This window comes from Oncorhynchus kisutch, linkage group LG6, assembly GCF_002021735.2.
Source record: "Oncorhynchus kisutch isolate 150728-3 linkage group LG6, Okis_V2, whole genome shotgun sequence".
Taxonomy (NCBI): Eukaryota; Metazoa; Chordata; class Actinopteri; order Salmoniformes; family Salmonidae; genus Oncorhynchus; species Oncorhynchus kisutch.
Genome location: NC_034179.2, coordinates 84,788,148 through 84,805,265, shown reverse-complemented (window position 1 = coordinate 84,805,265; position 17,118 = coordinate 84,788,148). Strand labels below are relative to the sequence as shown.

General features: G+C 39.1%; 1 protein-coding gene and 1 long non-coding RNA gene across 7 annotated transcripts in view; one reads left to right on the top strand and one right to left on the bottom strand.

The window, feature by feature from the left end:
- Positions 1-13,442, top strand: part of LOC109876182 (uncharacterized) — a 33,065-nt gene extending 19,623 nt beyond the window's left edge. For 4 of the 5 annotated variants that reach the window (XR_002252948.2, XR_004210465.1, XR_004210464.1 and 1 more), the window contains 4 exons: positions 5,107-5,177; positions 5,301-7,640; positions 7,745-8,432; positions 8,563-13,442. This is a non-coding gene — a long non-coding RNA (uncharacterized LOC109876182). Of the gene's footprint in view, positions 1-1,958; positions 2,359-5,106; positions 5,178-5,300; positions 7,641-7,744; positions 8,433-8,562 lie in introns of those variants that run through there. The other variant, XR_002252949.2, reaches the window with a different exon arrangement.
- The window catches only part of LOC109876184 (uncharacterized), a 171,861-nt gene that overhangs the window by 58,504 nt on the left and 96,239 nt on the right, over positions 1-17,118 (bottom strand). The window lies entirely within an intron of this gene.

Here is a 17,118-nt window from a genome sequence, read left to right as displayed (position 1 = left end):
AGGTTTTTTCGTAGCTAAACGTGACGCACCAAACGGAGCGATTTCTCCTAAACAAATAATCTTTCAGGAAAAACTGAGCATTTGCTATCTAACTGAGAGTCTCCTCATTGAAAACATCTGAAGTTCTTCAAAGGTAATGATTTTATTTGAATGATTTTCTGGTTTTTGTAAAAATGTTGCCTGCTAACGCTAAATGCTACGCTAGCATGGTACGTTAACAGCGCTAGCTGTTACACAAATGCTTATTTTGCAATGGTTGAGAAGCATATTTTGAAAATCTGAGATGACAGTGTTGTTAACAAAAGACTAAGCTTGAGAGCTAGCATATTAATTTCATTTCATTTGCGATTTTCATGAATAGTTAACGTTGCGTTATGGTAATGAGCTTGAGGCTGTATTCACGATCCCAGATCCGGGATGGCTCGACAACAATTTTGACAAAAGTAACCATAAATAGGTTTATTCCATACTCCAAGTATTTACAATTAAATAGTTTATTATTATTGATATGTTCAGTCAATTTGGTCAGAATCTGTGACGATTTGGCTATTTGTACATTTTACCTATTTAAAATTACTTTAACCTCTAGCGTCGAGCAATCCCGTATCCGGGAGCGTAATCATAGCCTCAAGCTCATTACCTTAACGCAACGTTAACTATTCATGAAAATCGCAAATGAAATGAAATAAATATATTGGCTCACAAGCTTAGCCTTTTGTTAACAACACTGTCATCTCAGATTTTCTAAATATGCTTTTCAACCATAGCTACACAAGCATTTGTGTAAGAGTATTGATAGCTAGCATAGCATTAAGCCTAGCATTCAGCAGGCAACATTTTCACAAAAACAAGAAAAGCATTCAAATAAAATAATTTACCTTTGAAGAACTTCGGATGTTTTCAATGAGGAGACTCTCAGTTAGATAGCAAATGTTCAGTTTTTTCAAAAATATTATTTGTGTAGGAGAAATCGCTCAGTTTTGTTCATCACGTTTGGCTAAGAAAAAACCCTGAAAATGCAGTCATTACAACGCCAAACTTTTTTCCAAATTAACTCGACAGAAACATGGCAAACGTTGTTTAGAATCAATCCTCAAGGTGTTTTTCACATATCTATTCGATGATAAGTCATTCCTGGCAGTTGGGTTTCTCCTTTGAAACAAATGGAAAAATACACGCAGGTGGAGATTACGCAATAATTGCAACGGAGGACACCAAGCGAGCACCTGGTAAATGTAGTCTCTTATGGTCAATCTTCCAATGATATGCCTACAAATACGTCACAGTGCTGCAGACACCTTGGGGAAACGACAGAAAGTGTAAGCTCATTCCTTGCGCATTCACAGCCATATAAGGAGACATTGGAACACAGCGCCTTCAAAATCTGGGGCATTTCCTGTTTGAAACTTCATCTTGGTTTCGCCTGTAGCATCAGTTCTGTGGCACTCACAGATAATATCTTTGCAGATTCTGAAACGTCAGAGTGTTTTCTTTCCAAAGCTGTCAATTATATGCATAGTCGAGCATCTTTTCGTGACAAAATATCTTGTTTAAAACGGGAACGTTTTTTGATCCAAAAATTAAAAGAGCGCCCCCTATATCAAAGAAGTTAATTAATGAGAGCCAATATATTTATTTCATTTCATTTGCGATTTTCATGAATAGTTAACGTTGCGTTATGGTAATGAGCTTGAGGCTATGAATACGCTCCCGGATACGGGATTGCTAGTCGCAAGAAGATAAGGAGACATTGGAACACAGCGCATTCAAAATCTGGGGCACTTCCTGTATGAAATTACATCTTGGTTTCGCCTGTAGCATTAGTTCTGTGGCACTCACAGACAATATATTTGCAGTTTGGAAACGTCAGAGTGTTTTCTTTCCAAAGCTGTCAATTATATGCATAGTCGAGCATCTTTTCGTGACAAAATATCTTGTTTAAAACGGGAACGTTTTTTGATCCAAAAATTAAAAGAGCACCCCCTATATTGAAGAAGTTAACAGGGCATGGATTTTGTTTCAAAATGTCAATACCTCCTGTAAATAATGCTACACATTTGGACAACGTGATAACCATGATTGTTACATCTTTAATGTCAGGACTGACCACCTTTAAGAACAAATTCTTATTAACAATGATGGCCTAACCTGGCTAAACCCAGACAACGCTGGGCCAATTGTGCACCGCCCTATGGGACTCACAATCACGCCCGAATGTGACACAGCCTAGATTTGAACCAGGGATTGCAGTGACACGTCTTGTACCAAGATGCAGTGCCTTAGACCACTGCTTCACCTGGGAGGCCAAAGATGATTGCCTAACAAGTTGGAAGAGAAGAGTTGTTGAAATACTCAAGTGTAAGTACATTTGCACTGCTGTCTTTCCTTCTCTGTTTCTCTCTCTCCATCTCTCTCTCTGTCTGTCTTCTACTCTCTTCCCACCTCTCTCTCCCTCGCTCACGTTCATCCGGTTTAACTTATAGCTAGAGTCAGACACCTCAATAAGACAGACATAACATTAGCAAAAAAGGAAACATCCTCTCACATTCAACTGGGTTTATTTTCAGCCAACTTAACATGTGTAAATATTTGTATGAACACAACAATATTCAACAACTGAGACATAAACTGAACAAGTTCCACAGACACGACTAACAGAAAAGGAATAATGTGTCCCTGAACAAAGGGGGGGATCAAAATCAAAAGTAACAGTCAGTATCTGGTGTGGCCACCAGCTGCATGAAGTACTGCAGTGCATCTCCTCCTCATGGACTGCACCATATTTGTCAGTTCAAGTCAAGCTGTGAGATGTTACCCCACTCTTCCACCAAGGCATCTGCAAGTTCCTGGACATTTCTGGGGGGAATGGCCCTAGCCCTCACCCTCTGATCCAACAGGTCCCAGACGTGCTCAATGGGATTGAGATCCGTGCTCTTCGCTGACCATGGCAGAACACTGACATTCCTGTTTAACAGGAAATCACGCACAGAACGAGCAGTATGGCTGGTGGCATTGACATGCTGGAGGGTCATGTCAGGATGAGCCTGCAGGAAGGGTACCACATGAGGGAGGAAGCTCTCTTCCCTGTAACGCACAGCGTGGAGAATGCCTGCAATGACATTAAGCTCAGTCCGATGATGCTGTGACACACCGCCCCAGACCATGACGGACCCTTCACCTCCAAATAGATCCCGCTCCAAAGTACAGGCCTCGGTTTAATGCTCCATCCTTTGACGATAAACGCAAATCTGACCATGGTGAGACAAAACCGCGACTCATCAGTGAAGAGCAGTTTTTGCCAGTCCTGTCTGATCCAGCGACGGTGGGTTTGCCCATAGGCAACGTTGTTGTTGGAGATGTCTGGTGAGGACCTGCCTTACAAAAGGCCTACAAGCCCTCAGTCCAGACTCTCAGCCTATTGCAGACAGTCTGAGCACTGATGGAGGGGTTGTGCGTTGCTGGTGTAACTCGGGCAGTTGTTGTGGCCATCCTGTACCTGTCCCACAGGTGTGATGTTTGGATGTACTGGTCCTGTGCAGGTATTTTCACATGTGGTCTGCCACTGCGAGGATGATCATCCGTCTGTCCTGTCTCCCTGTAGCACTGTACAGACATTGCAATTTATTGCCCTGGCCACATTTGCAGTCCTCATGTCTCCTTGCAGTATGCCTAATGCATGTTCACGCAGATGAGCAGGAACCCTGGGCATCTTTCTTTTGGTGTTTTTCAGAGTCAGTAGAAAGGCCTCTTTAGTGTCCTAAGTTTTCATAACTGTGACCTTAATTGCCTACCGTCTGTAAGCTGTTCATGTCTTAAAACTTGTTTGGGATAGGGGGGAGCATTTTCACGTTCGGATGAATAGCGTGCCCAGAGTAAACTGCCTGCTACTCAGGCCCAGATACGAATATATGCATATTATTGGTAGTATTGGATAGGAAACACTCTGACGTTTCTAAAACTGTTTGAGTGATGTCTGATTTATGATAACAACATCCTAAAGATTGATTCTATACTTAGTTTGACAAGTTTCTTCGACCAGTAATATAACTTTTTGAAGTTTTCATCCAAAGTTCGGCTGGACCATCACGAGCGTTTGGATTTGTGTACTAAACGCGCTAACAAAAGTAGCTACTTGGACATAAATAATGGAAATTATCGAACAAATCAAGCATTTATTGTGGAACTTGGATTCCTGGGAGTGCATTTTGATGAAGATCATCAAAGGTAAGGGAATATTTATAATGTTATTTCTGATTTCTGTTGACTCCAACATGGCGGATAAATGTATTTATTTTCTGAATGCCATCTCAGATTATTGCATGGTTTGCTTTTTCCGTAAGGTATTTTTGAAATCTGATACAGCGGTTGCATTAAGGAGAGGTATATCTATATTTCCATGTCTAAGAATTGTATTTTCATCGACATTTATAATGAGTATTTCTGTAAAATGATGTGACTCTCTGTAATATCACCGGATGTTTTTGGAACTAGTGAACGTAACGCGCCAATGTATACTGAGAGTTTTTTATATAAATATTCACTTTATCGAACAAAACATACATGTATTGTGTAACATGAAGTCCTATGAGTGTCATCTGATGAAGATCATCAAAGGTTAGTGATTAATTTTATCTCTATTTGTGCTTTTTGTGACTCCTCTCTTTGGCTGGAAAAATGGCTGGGTTTTTCTGTGAGTTGATGGTCACCTAACATAATAGTTTGTGGTGCTTTTGCTGTAAAGCCTATTTGAAATCGGACACTGTGGTGGGATTAATTACAAGTTAACTTTTTAAGCGATATAAAATATTTGTATGTTTGAGGAATTTTAATTATGAGATCTCTGTTGTTTTGAATTTGCCGCCCTGCACTTTCACTGGCTGTTGTCATATCGATCCCTTTAACGGGATTGCAGCCCTAAGACGTTTTAAACAATACAGAAAATGTTTGCTGATTGACCATGATCACTGATGTCTGGCTTTATCTTAGAATGTATTTATTGCCTTGAAACCTCTTTTATATGCATGTGACATGCTACTACCCAACCATGGTTGTCATGCAAATTCTGTCTCCCAAGTTTGTGTACTTATATGATTTTTCCTCCAATAGGTGAATTGTCTTCCATGGTGATAAGATGACAGGGAAACTACACCTCCTCCTGGTCTTGCTGGGCCTCTGTAGTATGTACTCAATAATCTAGCAATTTATTGGAACAAGGTATTTTACGTATAGAGATAATTATAATGTCTATTGAGTTAACATATTTGTGATCTATTGTCTTCCTTCTCTTTTCTCTATTGGAGGTGAATGGTCAGAGTCTGGAGGCCATTCCCTCCAGTCGTCCTGAAAAAGCCTTCAGAACCTCTCAGCCTCTCAGCCTCTCCTGTAAGGGACCTTTAGTAGCTACAACATGGCATGGATATGTCAACCTGCAGGAAGAGCACTTGAATGGACAGGCATTATATGGAGTGATGCTAGTGGAACTGCATACGCAAAAAGTGTTGAAGGACGGGTAGAAGTCACCAGAGAGAATTTTAACAGCATGGTGTATCTGAAGCTGTCTGGTCTGAGAGAAGAGGACTCTGCTGTGTATTACTGTGCAAGAGACACAGTGGTGTGAGTGGAGGATCTGCACAAAAATCCCTCAGAGATTCTAACTGGCAGCAGAGTCAACAGAGGGCAGTAGAGCATCAGTACAACAGAGTCAACAGAGGGCAGTAGAGCATCAGTACAACAGAGTCAACAGAGGGCAGTAGAGCATCAGTACAACAGAGTCAACAGAGGGCAGTAGAGCATCAGTACAGCAGACTACAAACTGCACACATTCCACTGAGAACCAAATCAACCAGTAAACCTTCAACTGAACTGCTGTTAACATGAGCATTGTCCTATAGGCAAGAGTAGATAGTTAGAAACATTGATGAAAGTGTCACTCCACAATACATACTGGTACATTAATTGACAATACAAAATACAGAACCACATTGTGGACCACTCAGAGTTCTGAGACACTGTAGGCAATCATATGCAAACATAGTTCAGTATGTCATTTGGTATCAGCTATAATACGTTATAGAATGGGTTGTTCGGATTCTGGATGCTGATTGGACAAGCAGCATTCCAGGCCGTGCTGTATTGGCCGTTACAGACATGCCAATGCCTGCTGACAGTTCCATCTGAAAATTATCACTGCATCTCCATAAGAATGTTATGCTGTCTGAATCATCTCTTGTATTTATTTCAACTCACACTTTATTTCCCCTTGCTTCAAGCCTTGCATTTAGTTTGGAACAGCGGTGGTTAAAATAAGCCTAGCTGGAAGATTTGTTTCACTTTTGAAATTTAAATTCCCTGGTAGAGAGAAAGGTCACGTCCCCCTTTCTGACGTTGCACGCATCAAACAATGGTTGCGTGCCACGTCATCGACTATGTCATCGACTGACAGATTTCCATAGAGATCAGGATGGGGGCGGCAGGGTAGCCTAGTGGTTAGAGCGTTGGACTGCCCCTGAACAGGCAGTTAACCCACTGTTCCTAGACCATCATTGAAAATAAGAATTTGTTCTTAACTGACTTGCATAGTTAAATAAAGGTTAAAAAAAGACTCATTCCTAATTCTATGCAGATTGCTGTAACATACAATGTGGTCGTGAAGAATCAAGAGCATCCTGTCGGGCTGTATCACCGCCTGTTACAGCAACTTGACCAGCACCTACTGTACAGCTTGGACTGGACAGTCTACAGGAAAAACACTGGAGAGGATTGACGTCATTTGTTATGATGAAGCACAACTTATAAAGATTAACTGAAACACAAGTTCAGCATCACCAGAGTCACTTCCAGCAACAGACTGTTTCTAACAGGACAGAGTCTGCAGACTTAATCTCTCTGCGCACGGAACCCACTAGCGGGCTGAAATTCCACAACATACGGTGATCGCTACATAAATAGTCATATTAAACATTCATGAAAATACAAGTGTCTCACATGTATCGAAAGCCTAGAATCTTGCTAATCCAACTGCGTTGTCAGATTTAAAAAAGGATTTACTGCGAAAGAATACGATGCGATTATCTGAGCAAAAAGCCCCATAAAAAACAACAATTTTAACCAGCACAGGCGTAACATGTTCACAAACTGCATTAAGAGACTGTGTGTTATTGTGCTGGATGACTACAATGATACTAACCAAGACATGGACCTGTTCTAAAACTGAAAACCCATGAGCATCAAGCACAAGTGCAACATATGGCCACCAGTGATTCTATAGAAGAAAACAATATAAATCGAAAAACTGCTCTATGACATAACACTTATTGTTGATACACTGGCACAATAAGTATTATAACATGTACACCTTGATTCTTCACAAAAACATTTCTCAACAGTGCCAAGATACAGTATGTAGGATTTAGACCCCTAGAGCAATGGGGAGAAACAGTTAACACCATAGAGATGCAAATGTGTTTCGATTCACATAGACCCAAGGTCTCCTCCCATTTCAATAGTCTGATATAACTGCCCTCCACAGATCTCCCTCAGTCACGACGGCCACTCCCAGTCTCTTCCCTTGCTTCTAGAATCGTAGAACCTTTCCACAATGACACTTTTAGAATGTGTGTTCCTCCTGACTCTCATCTCAGGTGAGTTAACTGGAGTTATTTCTGTCCAGTTTAGGAGAGGGGAGAGGAGCTGTGCTACTTGGCTGGAAGGTCACAGTAATCTAACCTCTTTGTCTGTTTTTCAGCTGTTCAGGGGCAGTCACTCACCTCCTCTGAGCCAGTGGTGAAGAAACCTAGAGAGTCAGTAACACTGTCCTGTGCTGTCTCTGGCCTTTCTCTAAGCTATCTGCATTGGATCCGTCAGAAACCAGGGAAAGGACTTGAGTGGATTGGGCGCATTGACAGTGGCACTGGCACTGTATTTTCCCAGTCTCTCCAGGGCCAGTTCACCATCACCAAAGACGGCTCAAAAAACCAGCTGTACTTAGAGGTGAAAAGCCTGAAGACTGAAGACTCTGCTGTTTATTATTGTGCCAGACACACAGTGACACAGGAAGCTGAAGCGCCATACAAAAACTGATCAACAGTGATCCCAGGATGAGAGGCAATGAAGCGCGTCTGTTCTTAAAACACACACTTAACACTACACAAAAGTTGCTGAAATTATTATAGATCCTTGAACTCCACAATAGATTCCCAAGAGGGGATGTGCAGTAAGAGATACATATAATTCAATACAACTTGTATTGTCCCACATAGGGAAATGCGCTTGTTTCTGTGCTGTTTAGCATTGTATAAAATCAAACGTATCTAGTCTGAACATCCCATATGTAAAATCTCTGGCTTTCACAGTCTAGGCAACTTGGACTGACATTACAGCAAGCCCTGCACTAACCTGACTATCACCGAACAAAGTTTAGTACTCTCCAATAAGTAAGTGACAATATTCTGTGTCCACTAGAATAAATGTACCATCATTTTCAGGGATTTTTCAGAAATCTTCTGCTACAAAGATGTCGTTGATTATGTGTTTGAATGTATTTTTGTCATTTCATTTCCACAGGTGTTCAGGGTCAGACACTGACTGAGTCTCAATCAGTGGTTAAAAAGTCTGAAGAATCCCACAAACTGACTTGCACATATGCTGGGTTTAGAAGCAGCTATTGGAATGCTTGGATCAGACAGGCGCCTGGGAAAGGTTGCTACCATTATTGGTACTGGCAGTTACATCTACTACTCCCCGTCTTTTCAGGGTCGGTTCACCATCTACAGATTAACAGTCTGAAGACTGAAGACTCTGCTGTGTATTATTGTTGCAGAGACACAGTGACACAGGAGTCTGCAGCACTGTATAAAAACGGATCCAGCACTTCTCTTACTGTGAGAGTATGTGAAACAATTCTGAGCTCTAGTCTCTGTCAACATCAATCCCACGGCCCCACCAACACTATAGGAGGGAGTATGCACATCGTACTCTAAATTATAACAATAATATACATGATTACTTGAAAAAATGAAATATACCTGACAACTTGTCAAGATAACTGTATGAATATCATTATAAACCTTTAACTGAGAACTTTAAAGCCATTTCAAGTCAGTTGACAATAGTAAATAACTAACATTACTATTACATTACTATTCGGTTATGTTTTTCAATTTGGTGATCTTATTTAAATGAAACCAGATTTCAAATTTCATTAAACAATTAATGCAATATTAAATACATGTACCACGAAGGTCATTAATGTTAAACAGTAATGGAACAAATATAGATCTTTGGGTGAACCTAATAGATTGTCATCCTGTGCTGTTCTGAGAAACAATGTTGACATTATCAACTCTTCATTTCAGTCTCTATTTAAACCTCTGGTGGGAGGTCTATGCAAAGTCAATCCTTTCATCCCATTATAATCAGACAGTCAGCTCTGGCCTTCCCATTATAGGTCGCCTGGCTGACATTACAGTGAGCCCTGCACTAACTATCACTAAACAATGAAGCTTACGAAAAAGCCCTGGAGTGGAATGGGAGAATGAATAAAAGGCCAGTTCAGTCTGACTGAGGACGTCTTCACAAGCACACAGTTATTGTAGGCCAAGAGGACTCTGCTGTTTATTATTGTGCTCGCCAGTGGCGGGTTTAGGTATAGGCGACATGGGCAGCCGCCCAGGGCAGCATCTTGCTGGGGGCGGCACGGGGTGCCCGCACACTAAAAAAAATGTTTTATTACATTTTGAATGGTGACATTTGCGTGATCGGTTCTCTATCACTCAGTTGCTCATCATGTCATTGATATCATGTCAGCATGTGGGTCAATTAACCTTGCCGGGGTGGGTGCCCTGATAGTTTGTGAGCTAGGCAGGCTACTGCCTGGGAAGGGCTCCCACTCAGAAGTACGAGATGGGGAGGGGGGCAGGGTTAGGTTGACCTCAGGTCTCCCCACTGGAAGCCTGAGGTAGGGGGAACGGGGGAATCTATCAAATAGCGCACCTCTAACTTTGTACAGGACTAATGCAATTAGCGTTGGACTAGTAACCGGAAGGTTGCAAGTTCAAACCCCCGTGCTGACAAGGTACAAATCTGTCGTTCTGCCCCTGAACAGGCAGTTAACCCACTGTTTCTAGGCTGTCATTGAAAATAAGAATTTGTTCTTAACTGACTTGCCTGGTTAAATAAAGTTAAGTGCATTAGTGTAATAATCAGGTTCTATTCTTTATAAGTGTGTTATTTTGTGTATTTGTGTGATATATGATTTGTGCAATTTAGTTTAATTTGTGTGTTTTTTGTTAGCAATAGGGTAATAGTGTAATAATTCGATTTTTTTACATTGGTATTTATTTATTAGAATTTGTTTCTATTTGTCTTTGTTAATTCTTTTCGATAGTTATGAGTCTTTTTTGTATATATTTTTAGATTCACATAGTTTTAAATGACCATTTATTTGTGTTGTTCCAAATGTCTGAATAAAAATTACAGTTAAGGTAGGTGAACACCCCGCTGAAGGGGGGATTCAACCAGGGAGCCATACAAGCTAGAACATCCACTGCTCGACAGAAACACTGACTGAAGCTGGTGAACCAGCTGTACAACATGGATAGGTGGGGTACTACTACCTCTCTTTGTGTCACACTAGAATAATACTGAGTATCAGTAGTGTAAATAATAAAACAACAATATCACAAAGCACTACACTACAAGAGTCCAAACACTAACATTCAAACTACCTCTTGCCTAGACTGGTCAAGCTTTCTTGATGTCACATGAACAAGTAATTAACTTATTTGGGACAGGGGGGCAGTATTGAGCAGCTCGGATAGCTACTCAGTAGCTGGTGCCCAGAGTAAACTAAATGCTACTCTGTCCTAAAAGCTAGAATATGCATATAATTAGTAGATTTTGATAGGAAACACTCTGAAGTTTCTAAAACTGTTTGAATGATGTCTGTGAGTATAGCAGAGCTCATATGGCAGGCAAAAACCTGAGAAAAAATCCAACCAGGAAGTGGGAAATCTGAGGTTTGTAGTTTTTCAACTCAGCCCGTATTGAATATATAGTGGGATATGGGTCATCTTGCACTTCCTAAGGCTTCCACTAGATGTCAACAGTCTTTAGAACGTTGTTTCAGGCTTCTACTGTGAAGGGGGGCTGAATGAGAGGGAAATGAGTCAGAGGTATATCAGCAGCCACAGGCTCACGATGCGCGGTCATGAGAAAGTTACCTCTCGTTCCATTGCTTTTCTACAGACAAATGAATTCTCCTGTTGGGACATTATTGAACATTCATGATAAAAACATCCTAAAGATTGATTCTATACATCGTTTGATATGTTTCTACGACTAGTAATATAACCTTTTGGAATTTTCGTCTGACATTTCCGCTGGACTTGCCCCGCCTCATGAGTTTCGATTTGTTTACTAAACACCCTAACAAAAGGAGGAATTTGGACATAAATTATGGACATTATGGAAACAATCAAACATTTATTGTGGAACTGGGATTCCTGGGAGTGCATTCTGACAAAGATCATCAAAGGTAAGTGAATATTTATAATGCTATTTCTGACTTATGTTGACTCCAACATGGCGGATATCTTCTTGGGTTGTGTATGTCTCTGAGCGCCTTACTCAGATTATTGCATGGCATTATTGCATGGTTCTCCGTAATGTTTTTTTGAAATCTGACACATTAAGACAAAAATAAATTCCACAATTAACTTTTAACAAGGCACACCTGTTAATTGAAATTCATTCCAGGTGTCTACCTCATGCAGCTGGTTGAGAGAATGCCAAAAGTGTACGAAGCTGTCATCAAGGCGAAGGGTGGTTACTTTGAAGAATCTCAATAATAAAATATATTTTGATATGTTTAACACTTTTTTTGGTTACTACATGATTTTTGGGTTATTCCCTGTTTTATTTCATAGTTTTGATGTAGAAAATTTTACAAATAAATAAAGCCAAACCCTTGAAATAGTAAGTGTGTCCAAAATTTTAACTGGTACTGCATATGTAATTATTAATCGTATATAATTGAATATGCCAATTATTGGTGTCACTCAAGGATCTACACTGAACAAATATATAAATGCACCATGTAAAGTGTTGGTCCCATGTTTCATGAGCTGAAATAAAAGATCCCATAAAATCAATGTTCCATAAGTACAAAAAAGCTTATTTTTGTGAACAAATTTTAGTGAGCATTTCTCTATTTTTTTTACCTTTATATTACTATGCGAGTCAGATAAGAACAAATTCTCATTTTCAATGACGGCCTAGTTCAGAACAACAGATTTGTACCTTGTCAGCTCTGGGATTCGATCTTGCAACGCTCTAACCACTAGGCTACCACCTGACAAGTGATGTGTGGCATATCAAGAAGCCTATTAACCCATTACAGTCTAAGTGCTGGCTGGGGGATGGGTGGGGGGTTGTACTATAGTTTGCCATCAGATATTATATATTTAATTTTGATTCACATGATTACTTTTATGACTTTTTCTTCATATTTTTGATCCATAATTGGCAGGTACGTGCTTTTGTATGTTTTCATGGTTTATCATTTTAGATTTAATTGAAAATCTGATCTGTCTATGAGAGTATTTCATGTGTCGACCAGTGTGTGTAGTTGATGCAAATTGTGTTGCATCGAGTCTTTTAGAAACTTTCATACTAAGATCAATGTTAAAATCAGTTTTTGTACAGCACTGCAGCCTCCTGTGTCACTGTGGCTGTCGTGCACCATCTGAGTGTCTGATTATGAAGGGATAAATGAGAGGGAGACTTTGCATAGACCACCCTCTAGAGAAATAAATATCCTGACAGGGAGAGATCTGCTCTATTCCTTTATTCTCTCTCCTCCCTGTCCTGTGTTGTTCTCTCTGTGGTTCAGATTCTACTTATGAGACGTGTTGACTATGATGGCTTTAGTAGGATGTGTTGACTATATATGATGGCTTTATGTATGATGTGTTGACTATATATAATGGCTTTATGTATGATGTGTTGACTATATATAATGGCTTTAGTATTGTGTGTTGACTATATATAATGGCTTTAGTATGATGTGTTGACTATATATAATGGCTTTATGTATGATGTGTTGACTATATATAATGGCTTTAGTATGATGTGTTGACTATATATAATGGCTTTACTATGATGTTTTGACTATAAGGGCTTTAGTATGATGTGTTGACTACATATAATGGCTTTACTATGATGTGTTGAATATAATGGCTTTAGTATGATGTGTTGACTATAATGGCTTTAGTATGATGTGTTGACTACATATAATGGCTTTAGTATTGTGTGTTGAAGATCAGCAACACGGGGACAAAAGTTCACAATTTTTACTTGGAGTTTAAATGTCTGAAAATCATTTAATGATGTATGGTTTTGACGTGTTTGGTAAGGTTAACTTATTAAAATATAATTTGACATTTTTTGAGACTGAGCATTAGTCTTAATAGTTGATATCTTGGTGTGGAGATACATTTATATAATGTATCTAGGTGAGACAACCATGTATCACAGTCAAATACAGTACCAGTCAAAAGTTTGGACAGACCACCTCATTCAAGGGTTTTTCTTGTACTATTTTCTACATTGTAGAATAATAGCTAAGATATCAAATTATGAAATGACACATATGGAATCATGTAGTAGCCAAAAAAGTGTTAACCTCTCTAGGGTCTGTCAACAGCCAGTGAAACTGCAGGGCGCCAAATTTAAAACAACAGAAATCCCATAATTAAAATTCCTCAAACATACACATTTTCTTTACACTATTTTAAATATACAATAGTTGTAAATCCAGCCACAGTGTCCGATTTCAAAAAGGCTTTATGACGAAAGCAAACCAATCAATTATGTTAGGTCAGAGCCAAGTCACAGAAAAACACAGCCATTTTTCCAGCCAAAGAGAGGAGTCACAAAAATCAGAATTATAGATAAAATTAATCACTAACCTTTGATGACCTTCATCAGATGACACTCTTAGGACTTCATGTTACACAATACATGTATGTTTTGTTCGGTAAAGTTCATATTTATATCCAAAAATCAGAATTGACATTGGCACGTTATGTTCAGTACTCAGTTATGTACTCATAATAAACATTGATAAACAATACAAGTGTTATTCACAGATTTAAGATATACTTCTCCTTAATGCAACTGCTGTCAGATTTTTTAAAAACAAACCATGCAATAATTTGAGTACAGCGCTCAGAAGAATAAGTCACAATAGCTGCAATGTTGGCATCAACATAAACAAGAAATGACATAATAAATATTCCCTTAACTTTGATGACCTACATCAGAAAGCACTCCAGTAATCCCAGGTCCACAATAAATGTTTGTTTTGTTCGATAATGTCCGTTATTTATGATCAAATACCTTCTTTTGTTAGCGCATTTCGTATACATATCCAAACGCTCATTCTGGTCAGCGTTACGTCGGACAAAAACTTCAAAAAGTTATATTACAGATCAAAGCAACATTTCAAACTAAGTACAGAATCAATCGTTAGGATGTTTTTAACATATAGCTTCAATACAGTTCCAACCGGAGTATTCCTTTGTGTCTTGATGAGCAATGGAAATCAAGTGGATACCATGAGGAATGCGTGTGATCAGAAAATGGCTGACTGCCAATAATTGTCGTAGATTCTGATAGATTCTGCTCTCATTCAGTCCCACAACACAATATTCAAATTTTGATACATGGTTGACATCTAGTGGAACCCCTAGGAAGTGCAACATCATTAATATCTCAAGGGGATTTCATTGGGAACTGTGGTGAATACAGTTTAGATTTCTCACTTCCTGTTTTGATTTCTCTTCAGGATTCTGCCTACCTTATGAGTTCTGTTATACTCACAGACATCATTCAAACAGTTTTAGAAACTGTAGAGTGTTTTCTATCCAATACTAAGAGTAATATGCATATATTAGCAGCTGAGACTGAGGAGCAGGCCGTTTACTTTGGGCAACTTATTCATCCAAGCTACTCAATACTGCCCCCCAGCCATAAGAAGTTAACCATTAGGGATTAGCGGTTATGTAGCATGGATAAGGAGTAATTGTAAATGTTAAAAATAAATCTGACTAGGATAGACTGAGAGAGAGAGGAATGTGTGTGTATGCCTAAAAAAACTCCTAGAAACAATTAAACTATGGTTGAACCGACACGGCTATAACTCTGAGAATGTACGATAGGACAGGGAGTACCCCTCCAGGTTTCCTTTATCTTGGGAGGACTGGAACTGTCAGCTGGGTGAGAATTCTGGAGAAGAAGATAGCTCTCCTAATGTTAGTGTGCATGTGTGTGCATAGGTTAGAAGAATGTTATAAAAGGAATATCTTTGTATATGAACGGCAGAGCTCTCGTGAATAAACTTTGATTGGACTATTTGTGAGTTGGGAATTCTGTCTGTTTCATTTCACTTGTTATGGCTGCAATCCCGTTAACGGGATAGTTGTCATCAACAACCGCTGAATTGCATAGCGCTACATTCAATGAATATTACTACAAATATTTATTTTCATGAAATCACAAGTGCAATATAGGAAAACACAGCTTAGCCTTTTGTTAATCCACCTGTTGTCAGATTTTGAAAATATGCTTTACAGCGAAAGCAATCCAAGCGTTTGTGTAAGTTTGTCGATCGCTCGACAAAACATTATGTACACTTAGCATCAAGTAGCTTGGTCACGAAAATCAGAAAAGCAATCAAATTAATCGTTCACCTTTGATGATCTTCGGATGTTTTCACTCACGAGACTCTCAGTTACACAATAAATGTTCCTTTTGTTCCATAAAGATTATTTTTTATATCCAAAATACCTCCGTTTGTTTGGCGCGTTATGTTCAGAAATCCACAGGAAAGAGCAGTCACGACAACGCAGACAAATTCCAAATAGTTTCCGTAATGTCCACAGAAACATGTCAAACGTTTTTTATAATCAATCCTCAGGTTGTTTTTAAAATATATAATTGATAATATATCAACCACAAATGTCTTTATCAGTAGGAGAGGGAAAAGCAATGGCTGTCCAAACTCTGTTGCGCAAGCAAAACTCATACGACCACTTGACGTGATGTTATCTTTCTGGCTCATTTTTCAAAATAAAAGCCTGAAACTGTCTGAAGACTGTTGACACCTTGAGGAAGCGATAGGAAAAGGAATCTGGCTGATATCCCTTTAAATTGAGCAAAGAGAGTCTATGAAACAAGGAGTTTTCAAAATAGAAGCCACTTCCTGGTTTGATTTTCCTCAGGGTTTCGCCTGCAATATCAGTTCTGTTATACTCACAGACAATGTTTTGACAGTTTTGGAAACTTTAGAGTGTTTTCTATCCAATACTAATAATAATATGCATATATTAGCAACCGAGACTGAGGAGCTGGCCGTTTACAATGGGCACCTTTTCATCCAAGCTACTCAATACTGCCCCTGCAGCCATAAGAAATTAAACCAGAACTTTACATACTCTGGGTTGCAGACCGATTAAAATAATTGAAAATTATAAACATTGATAATAAAATTTTATATCACCCATGGATAAATGTTTTTGGTCTGTGTGGACCAATTTGGGTATGTAAATCTCGAGATGCGATGACAACATTTTGGAAAACAGTTTCTCTTTTTATCAAAGATAGGGGGCATTAGTGAAAATACTGAGTGGCATCCTTACCTTTTTTTAAAGTAAATGAACCCTTGTTAATTAACAGCTGTGTTATTCATTTTGAGCAATAGTGGACCTAATTGATTCAACAATTTTAAATAGACCTTCGGAGGATCACCGTCCCATCCAGGTGATTTTCCTTTATTCATGCTATCCAATGCCCTCAATGAGTTCATTGAGAGAGATTTGGCCTCCCAGTGAGGTGGCTTCCTCTGAGAGAAAATGAGTTCTTAATTATTTTAGAAAGGACTTAGTCTGGCTTGGTGTAGATTTACAATCAGCGGTGTACAGTTCTTTATAGAAGCGGGAGAATCTTTGATTTCTTAATTTGGGTTCTGATAGTAATTCCTCTGTTTCAGTTTCAATAGTTGCAATACCAGCTAATTGATCTGAGTAGCTTGTTGGCCAGTAAACGACTAGCAATCATAAC